This window comes from Schistocerca gregaria, chromosome 8, assembly GCF_023897955.1.
Source record: "Schistocerca gregaria isolate iqSchGreg1 chromosome 8, iqSchGreg1.2, whole genome shotgun sequence".
Lineage (NCBI taxonomy): Eukaryota > Metazoa > Arthropoda > Insecta > Orthoptera > Acrididae > Schistocerca > Schistocerca gregaria.
The window spans coordinates 70,834,408-70,843,330 of NC_064927.1; the positions used below are offsets into that span (position 1 = coordinate 70,834,408).

Below are 8,923 nucleotides of genomic sequence, written 5' to 3' on the forward strand. Positions count from 1 at the left end.
GTATTTTCAACTATCACAAAAAACGACTTTGCCATTTCTCGTATAAACATTTAAACTTGTGCAAGTCAACTTAGTCATCAAAACTTAGAATTCATTAAACACAGTTTAGTGTCCAAATCATTTTTTAACATGACGTACGTCTTACTTCGATCGGAACTAAGACATGAAGTAAGTAAAAGTCTATGGTCAATTGTTCGTTTGTCTTTTTTACAATCACAGTACCAAAAACCACGGAATATTTCACTGACATTCTTTGTCCTTTTTATGTAGCTTCCAAGGCGCTCGTCTGACGCAACTCCTGTCTTCCCATGATAAACGTCAATCCCGCACACACACACACACACACACACACACACACACGTGTGTTGCGCAGTAAATAGGCTCTCTCTCACACTCATTTTTAAGATATCGCTTGTTCGTGGCGACAGAAGGTCGAGTGGTCCCAGAATTTACGTGTAAATTCTCTAAGCACTTCAAAGTTCAGACGCGAAATCTCCTGAGAATCACTCACAAACCACGAGCTTTTTCGAAGTACTCAACACCGTAATCGCGTTTCATCTACTGCAATAGACCCGATCAAAGTCGCGGATATATGATAATGTTTATCAGAAGATGCCTCGCAAGCGACTATCGCGAATCATAAATCTGAGACACAGAGCCCTATTCAAACGCGCAGGAAATGCCTAATTACCCATTGGCTAGTACGTTAAGCAGCAAATCAGATCATCTCGTGCACTTTTATACCCACGGTATTTCTCATGTCAGCCAATCAGATTAGCACCCGTAAATTAGACTAGAAATTTCGTAATTCAGAATTTAGAAAAAATTTAATGGAAACAAAATACGATAAATGGCTACTAAATTTAATATTCAACGCCCCCTCTGGCTGCCCTTTACAAAATCGAGCCCACTCGGAGATAGGTCCCAAATTCCTCCATTACATAGTAACAGTCTCTCGTTTACATTTACATGGGTTTAAGAAAGTACCATATTCTCACTCTGCGTATGTCTCCCGGTTCGCTGTGTCAGTTTCTCCAAAACATTCACACAACCAAACCAATGAAATAAATTTTCTAATGTACTGTTAATTGCGTCAGAAATCTGTGGCAATGAAACTAAAGAAAATTCCAGAAAATTAAATTATATGAACCTATCCTCTTGGTTGCAGTTTCAGTTGACACTGAAGATTAATACATTACAGTCCCTAATTCGACTTTACAATGCAAGCAAAGTTATTATGTGACCTCAGTAAAAATGTATATCTCCGAAAGTATTGAGGTTACTGATTTGTAATTTTAGCAGTATGGTTCTGTTATCAATATAATTTGGTACACCAAGTATGATAAAGGGCGATTAACATTAGTAGTACTTCTTCAGAGTATGTGTAACGTGTTGCGCGCATCGTTCAGCAAGTACGCACAAGGTTCGGCCGGCCGAGGAGCCGGCGTCAGCTGTGCGAGCGTGACCGCCAACACCTGTTCTCCACCCGGCTCCACGGCAAACTGCAAGATCACAATCCGTCATAATTTGCTGCGTTACACGTTCCAACCTTGGCGTAAAACAACAGTACCTACTGCCCCAATTTCTAAAATGAAATGCTATGCACGTATTCCGAAAGGCCTCGTTGCTGACTGACGGATGTTAAAGAGGGCCGGCCGCTGTGGCCGAGCGGTTCTAGGCGGTTCAGACTGGAACCGCGCGAACGCTACGGTCGCAGGTTCGAATCCTGCCTCGGGCATGGATGTGTGTGATGTCCTTAGGTTAGTTAGGTTTAAGTAGTTCTAAGTTCTAGGGGACTGATGACCTCTGATGTTAAGTCGCGTAGTGCTCAGAGCCAATTGAACCATCTGAACACTTTTGAAAGAATTAAACTTGCTTCGCGGCTGAAGTCCTCCAAACAGATGCTTTAGAATAGGTTCAATTTTGAAAAGACATGACACACAGTTGTTGTTGTTGTTGTGGTCTTCAGTCCTGAGACTGGTTTGATGCAGCTCTCCATGCTACTCTATCCTGTGCAAGCTTCTTCATCTCCCAGTACCTGCTGCAACATACATCCTTCTGAATCTGCTTAGTATATTCATCTCTTGGTCTCCCTCTGCGATTTTTAACCTCCACGCTGCCCTCCAATACTAAATTGGTGATCCCTTGATGCCCCAGAACATCTCCTACCAACCGATCCCTTCTTCTGGTCAAGTTGTGCCACAAACTTCTCTTCTCCCCAATCCTATTCAATACTTCCTCATTAGTTATGTGATCTACCCATCTAATCTTCAGCATTCTTCTGTAGTACCACATTTCTAAAGCTTCTATTCTCTTCTTGTCCAAAGTATTTATAGTCCATGTTCCACTACCATACATGGCTACACTCAATACAAATACACTTAAATCTATACTCGATGTTAACAAATCTCTCTTCTTCAGAAATGCTTTCCTTGCCATTGCCAGTCTACATTTTATATCCTCTCTACTTCGACCATCATCAGTTATTTTGCTTCCCAAATAGCAAAACTTCTTCACTACTTTAAGAGTCTCATTTCCTAATCTAATTCCCTCAGTATCACCTGAATTAAATCGACTACACTCCATTATCCTCGTTTTCCTATTGTTTATGTTCATCTTATATCCTCGTCTCAAGACACTATCCATTCCGTTCAACTGGTCTTCCAAGTCCTTTGCTCTCTCTGACAGAATTACGATGTCACCTGCGAACCTCAAAGTTTTTATTCCTTTCCATGGATTTTGATACCTACTCCAAATTTTTCTTTTGTTTCCTTTACTGCTTGCTCAATATACAGATTGAATAACATCGGGGAGAGGCTACAACCCTGTCTCACTCCTTTCCCAACCACTGCTTCCCTTTCATGCCCCTCGACTCTTATTACTGCCTTCTGGTTTCTGTACAAATTGTAAATAGCCTTTCGTTCTCTGTATTTTACCCCTGCCATCTTCAGAATTTGAAAGAGAGTATTCCAGTCAATATTGTCAAAACCTTTCTCTAAGTCTACAAATGATAGAAACGTAGGTTTGCCCTTCCTTAATCTAGCTTCTAAGATAAGTCGTAAGGTCAGTATTGCCTCGCATGTTTCAACATTTCTATGGAATCCAAACTGATCATCCCCGAGGTCGGCTTCTACTACTTTTTCCATTCGGCTGTAAAGAATTCGCGTTAGTATTTTGCAGCTGTGACTTATTAAACTGATAGTTCGGTAATTTTTAAACCTGTCAACACCTGCTTTCTTTGGGATTCTTCTTCCCCCCCACCCCCATGTACCATGGACCTTGCCGTCGGTGGGGAGGCTTGCGTGCCTCAGCGATACAGATCGCCGTACCGTAGGTTCAACCACAACGGAGGGGTATCTGTTGAGATGCCAGACAAACGTGTGGTTCCTGAAGAGGGGCAGCAGCCTTTTCAGCAGTTGCAGGGTCAACAGTTTGGATAATTGACTGATCTGGCCTTGTAACAATAACCAAAACGGCCTTGCCGTGCTGGTACTGCGAACGGCTGAAAGCAAGAGGAAACTATGGCTGTAATTTTTCCCGAGGGCATGCAGATTTACTGTATGATTAAATGATGATGGCGTCCTCTTGGGTAACATATTCCGGAGGTAAAATAGTCACCCATTCGGATCTCCAGGTGGGGACTACTCTAGAGGATGTTGTTATCAGGAGAAAGAAAACTGGCGTTCTACGGATCGGAGTGTGGAATGTCAGATTCCTTAATGGGGCAGACAGGTTAGAAAATTTGAAATGGGAAATTGATAGATTGAAGTTAGATATATTGGGAATTTGTGAAGTTCGGTGGCAGGTGGAACAAGACTTCTCGACAGGTTACTATAGTGTTATAAACACAAAATCAAATAGGGGTAATGCAGGAGTAGGTTTAATAATGAATAGGAAAATAGGAATGCAGGTAAGCTACTACAAACAGCATAGTGAACGCATTATTGTGGCCAAGATAGATACGAAGCCGAAAACCTACTACAGTAGTACAAGTTTATATGCCAACTAGCTCTGCAGATGACGAAGAAACTGAAGAAAGTTATGATAAAATAAAAGAAATTATCCAGATAGTGAAGGGCGACGAAAATTTAATAGTCATGGGTAACTGGAATTCGGTAGTAGGAAAAGGGTGAGAAGGAAACGCAGTAAGTGAATATAGATTGGGGCTAAGAAATGAAAGAAGAAGCCGCCTGGTAGAATTTTGCACAGAGCATAACTTAATCATACCTAACACTTCGTTCAAGAATCATAAAAGAAGGCTGTATACATGGAAGAAGCCTGGAGATACTGACAGGTTTCAGATAGATTATATAATGGTAAGACAGAGATTTAGGAAACAGGTTTTAAATTGTAAGACATTTCCAGGGGCAGATGTGGACTCTGACCACATTCTATTGGTTATGACCTGTAGATTAAAACTGAAGAAACAGCAAAAAGATGGGAATTTAAGGAGATGGGACATGGATAATCAAAAACTACCTGAGGTTGTACAGAGTTTCAGGGAGAGCATAAGGGAGCAATTCACAGGAATGGGGGAAAGAAATACAGTAGAAGAAGAATGGGTAGCTATGAGGGATGAAGTAGTGAAGGCTGCAGAGGATCAAGTAGGTAAAAAGACGAGGGGTAGTGCAAATCCTTGGGTAACAGAAGAAATATTGAATTTAATTGATGAAAGAAGAAAATATAAAAAAGCAGTAAATGAAGCAGGCAAAAAGGAATACAGATGTCTCAAAAATGAGATCGACAGGAAGTGCAAAATAGCTAAGCAGGGATGGCTAGAGGACAAATGTAAGGGTGTAGAGGCTTATCTCATTAGGGGTATGATAGATATTGCCTACAGGAAAATTAAAGGTTCCTTTGGAGATAAGAGAACCACTTGTGTGAACAGCAAGAGCTCAGATGGAAATCCAGTTCTAAGCAAAGAAGGGAAAGCAGAAAGGTGGAAGGAGTATGTAGAGGGTCTATACAAGGGCGATGTAATTGAGGATAATATTATGGAAATGGAAGAGGATGTAGATGAAGATGAAATGGGAGATACGATACTGCGAGAAGAGTTAGACACAGCACTGAAAGGCTTGAGTCAAAACAAGGCCCCCGGAGTAGACAACATTCCATTGGAACTACTGACGGCCTTGGGAGAGCCAGTAATGACAAAAATCTACCATCTGGTGAGCAAGATGTATGAGACAGGCGAAATACCCTCAGACTTCAAGAAGAATATAATAATTCCAATCCCAAAGAAAGCAGGTGTTGACAGATGTGAAAATTACTGAACTATCAGTTTAATAAGTCACAGCTGCAAAATACTAACGCGAATTCTTTACAGACGAATGGAAAACTAGTGGAAGCCGACCTCGGGGAAGATCAGTTTGGATTCCGTAGAAATGTTGGAACACGTGAAACAATACAGACCCTACGACTTATCTTAGAAGCTAGATTAAGGAAAGGCAAACCTACGTTTCTAGCATTTGTAGACTTAGAGAAAGCTTTTGACCATGTTGACTGGAATATTCTCTTTCAAATTCTGAAGGTGGCAGGTGTAACATACAGGGAGCGAAATGCTATTTCCAATTTGTACAGAAAACAGATGGCAGTTATAAGAGTTGAGGGGCATTAAAGGGAAGCAGCAGATGGGAAGGGAGTGACACAGAGTTGTAGCCTGTCCCCGACGTTATTCAATCTGTATATTGAGCAAGCAATAAAGGAAACAAAAGAAAAGTTCGGAGTAGGTATGAAAATCCATGGAGAAGAAATAAAAACTTTCAGGTTCGCCGATGACATCGCAATTCTTTCAGAGACAGCAAAGGACTTGGAAGAGCATTTGAACGGAACGGATAGTGTCTTGAAAGGAGGATATAAGATGAACATAAACAATAGCAAAACGAGGATAATGGAGTGTAGTCGAATTAAGTCAGGTGATGCTGAGGGAATTAGATTAGGAAATGAGACTCTTAAAGTAGTAAAGGAGTTTTGCTATTTGGGGAGCAAAATAACTGATGATGGTCGAAGTAGAGAGGATATAAAATGGAGACTGGCAATGGCAAGGAGAGCGTTTTTCAAGAAGAAAAATTTGTTAACATCGAGTACAGATTTAAGTGTCAGTAAGTCATTCCTGAAAGTATTTGTATGGAGTATAGCCATGTATGGAAGTGAAACGTGGACGATGAATAGTTTGGACAAGAAGAGAATAGAAGGTTTCAAAATGTGGTACTACAGAAGAATGCTGAAGATTAGATGGGTAGATCACATAACTAATGAGGAAGTATTGAATAGGATTGGGGAGAAGAGAAAGTTTGTGGATCGGTTGGTAGGACATGTTCTGGGACATCAAGGGATCACCAATTTAGTATTGGAGGGCTGCGTGGAGGGTAAAAATCGTAGAGGGAGACCAAGAGATGACTACACTAAGCAGATTCAGAAGGATGTAGGTTGCAGTGGGTACTGGGAGATGAAGAGGCTTTCACAGGATAGAGTATCATGAAGAGCTGCATCAAACCAGTCTCAGGACTGAAGACCACAACAACAACAACAACATATTCTTCTTGAAGTCTGAGGATATTTCGCCTCACCAGATGGTAGAGTTTTATCAGGACTGGCTCTCCCAAGTCCGTCAGTAGTTCCAATGGTATGTAATCTACTCTGGAGGGCCTTGTTTCGACTCAGGTTTTTCAGTGCTCTGTCAAACTCTTCACGCAGTATCGTATCTCCCATTTTATCTTCATCTACATCCTCATCCATTTCCATAATAATGTCCTCAATTACATCGCCCTTGTATAGACCCTCTATATACTCCTACCACCTTTCTGCTTTCCCTTCTTTGATTAGAACTGGATTTCCATCTGAGCTCTTGATGTTCATACAAGTGGTTCTCTTATCTCCAAAGGTCTCTTTACTTTTCCAGTAGGCAGTATCTACCTTACCCCTAGTGACGTAAGCCTCTACATCCTTACATTTGTCCCCTAGCCATCCCTGAATAGCCATTTTGTACTTCCTGTCGATCACATTTTTGAGACGTTTGTATTCTTTTTTGCCTGGTTCATTTACTGCATTTTTATATTTTCTCCTTTCATCAATTAAATTCAATATTTCTTCTGTTACCCAAGGATTTGCACTACCCCTCGTCTTTTTACCTACTTGATCCTCTGCTGCCTTCACTACTTCATCCCTCAAAGCTACCCATTCTTCTTTTACTATATTTCTTTCCCCCATTCCTGTTAATTGTTCCCTTATGCTCTCCCTGAAACTATGTACAACCTCTGGTTCTTTCAGTTTATCCAGGTCCCATCTCCTTAAATTCCCCCCTTCTTGCAGTTTCTTCAGTTTTAATCTACAGGTCATAACCTACAGATTGTGGTCAAAGTCCACATCTGCCCCTGGAAATGTCTTACAATTTAAAACCTGTTTCCTAAATCTCTGTCTTACCATTATATAATCTATCTGAAACCTGTCAGTATCTCCAGGCTTCTTCCATGTATACAGCCTTCTTTTATGATTCTTGAACGAAGCGTTAGGTATGATTAAGTTATGCTCTGTGCAAAATTCTACCAGGCGGCTTCCTCTTTCATTTCTTAGCCCCAATCCATATTCACTTACTGCGTTTCCTTCTCTCCCTTTTCCTACTACCGAATTCCAGTCACCCATGACTATTAAATTTTCGTCGCCCTTCACTATCTGGATAATTTCTTTTATTTTATCATGACTTTCTTCAATTTCTTCGTCATCTGCAGAGCTAGTTGGCATATAAACTTGTACTACTGTAGTAGGTTTTCGGCTTCGTATCTATCTTGGCCACAATAATGCGTTCACTATGCTGTTTGTAGTAGCTTACCTGCATTCCTATTTTCCTATTCATTATTAAACCTACTCCTGCATTACCCCTATTTGATTTTGTGTTTATAACCCTATAGTCACCTGACCAGAAGTCTTGTTCCTCCTGCCACCGAACTTCACTAATTCTCACTATATCTAACTTTAACCTATCCATTTCCCTTTTTAAATTTTCTAACCTATCTGCCCAATTAAGGGATCTGACATTCCACGCTCCGATCCGTAGATCGCCAGTTTTCTTTCTCCTGATAACGACATGCTCTCGAGTAGTTCCCGCCCGGAGATCCGAATATGGGGGACTATTTTACCTCCGGAATATTTTAGCCAAGAGGCCGCCATCCATCATTTAATCATACAGTAAAGCTGCATGCCCTCGGGAAAAATTACGGCCGTAGTTTCCCCGTGCTTTCAGCCGTTCGCAGTAGCAGCACAACAAGGCCGTTTTGGCTATTGTTACAAGGCCTGATGAGTCAATCATCCAGACTGTTGCCCTTGCAACTACTGAAATGGCTGCTGCCCCTCTTCAGGAACCACACGTTTGTCTGGTCTCTCAACAGATACCCCTCCGCTGTGATTGCATCTGTATCGCTGAGGCACGCAAGCCTCCCACCAACGGCAAGGTCCATGGTTCATGGGGGGAAGGTTAAGAGCCAACAGCACCCGGCGTTCCCAGGCGGTCACCCATCCAAGTACTAACCGGGCCCGATGTTGCTTAACTTCAGTGATCGGACGAGAACCGGTGTATTCAACATGGTATGGCCGTTGGCGACACACAGTTAAATTTACGAATAAGGTAAATCGTATACAATAATGAGATCAGCATTCGGAGCGGCTGAAGGCTGCCGGATTAAATCTTCAAAACTCCAAATATACTGGTATGATGCCAGCTGAAAGCAGAAGGCTACAATGTTTTAAGACGCTAACAGGGCTGATGGCCCTCAAGGTCCACAGAAAGAGAGAAACAAACGTCTTAAGATGGCTGAAGGCCGCAAAGTGAAATTCTGAAAATTAAGGAAATTGCAATAATCGGTAAAACCATTTTAAACCTTATGGCTGCAGACGATTAGTTAAAAATTAATAAATAAATACATAAAAA

The 8,923-nt window shown here is 41.4% G+C and overlaps 1 non-coding gene across 1 annotated transcript; it reads right to left on the reverse strand.

Annotated features, from left to right (window-relative positions):
- Positions 1 to 8,475: 8,475 nt before the first annotated feature.
- Positions 8,476 to 8,594, reverse strand: LOC126285465 (5S ribosomal RNA). Its single transcript, XR_007551656.1, has one exon. It is a non-coding gene; the product is annotated as a 5S ribosomal RNA (ribosomal RNA).
- Between the last annotated feature and the right edge of the window lie 329 nt (positions 8,595 to 8,923).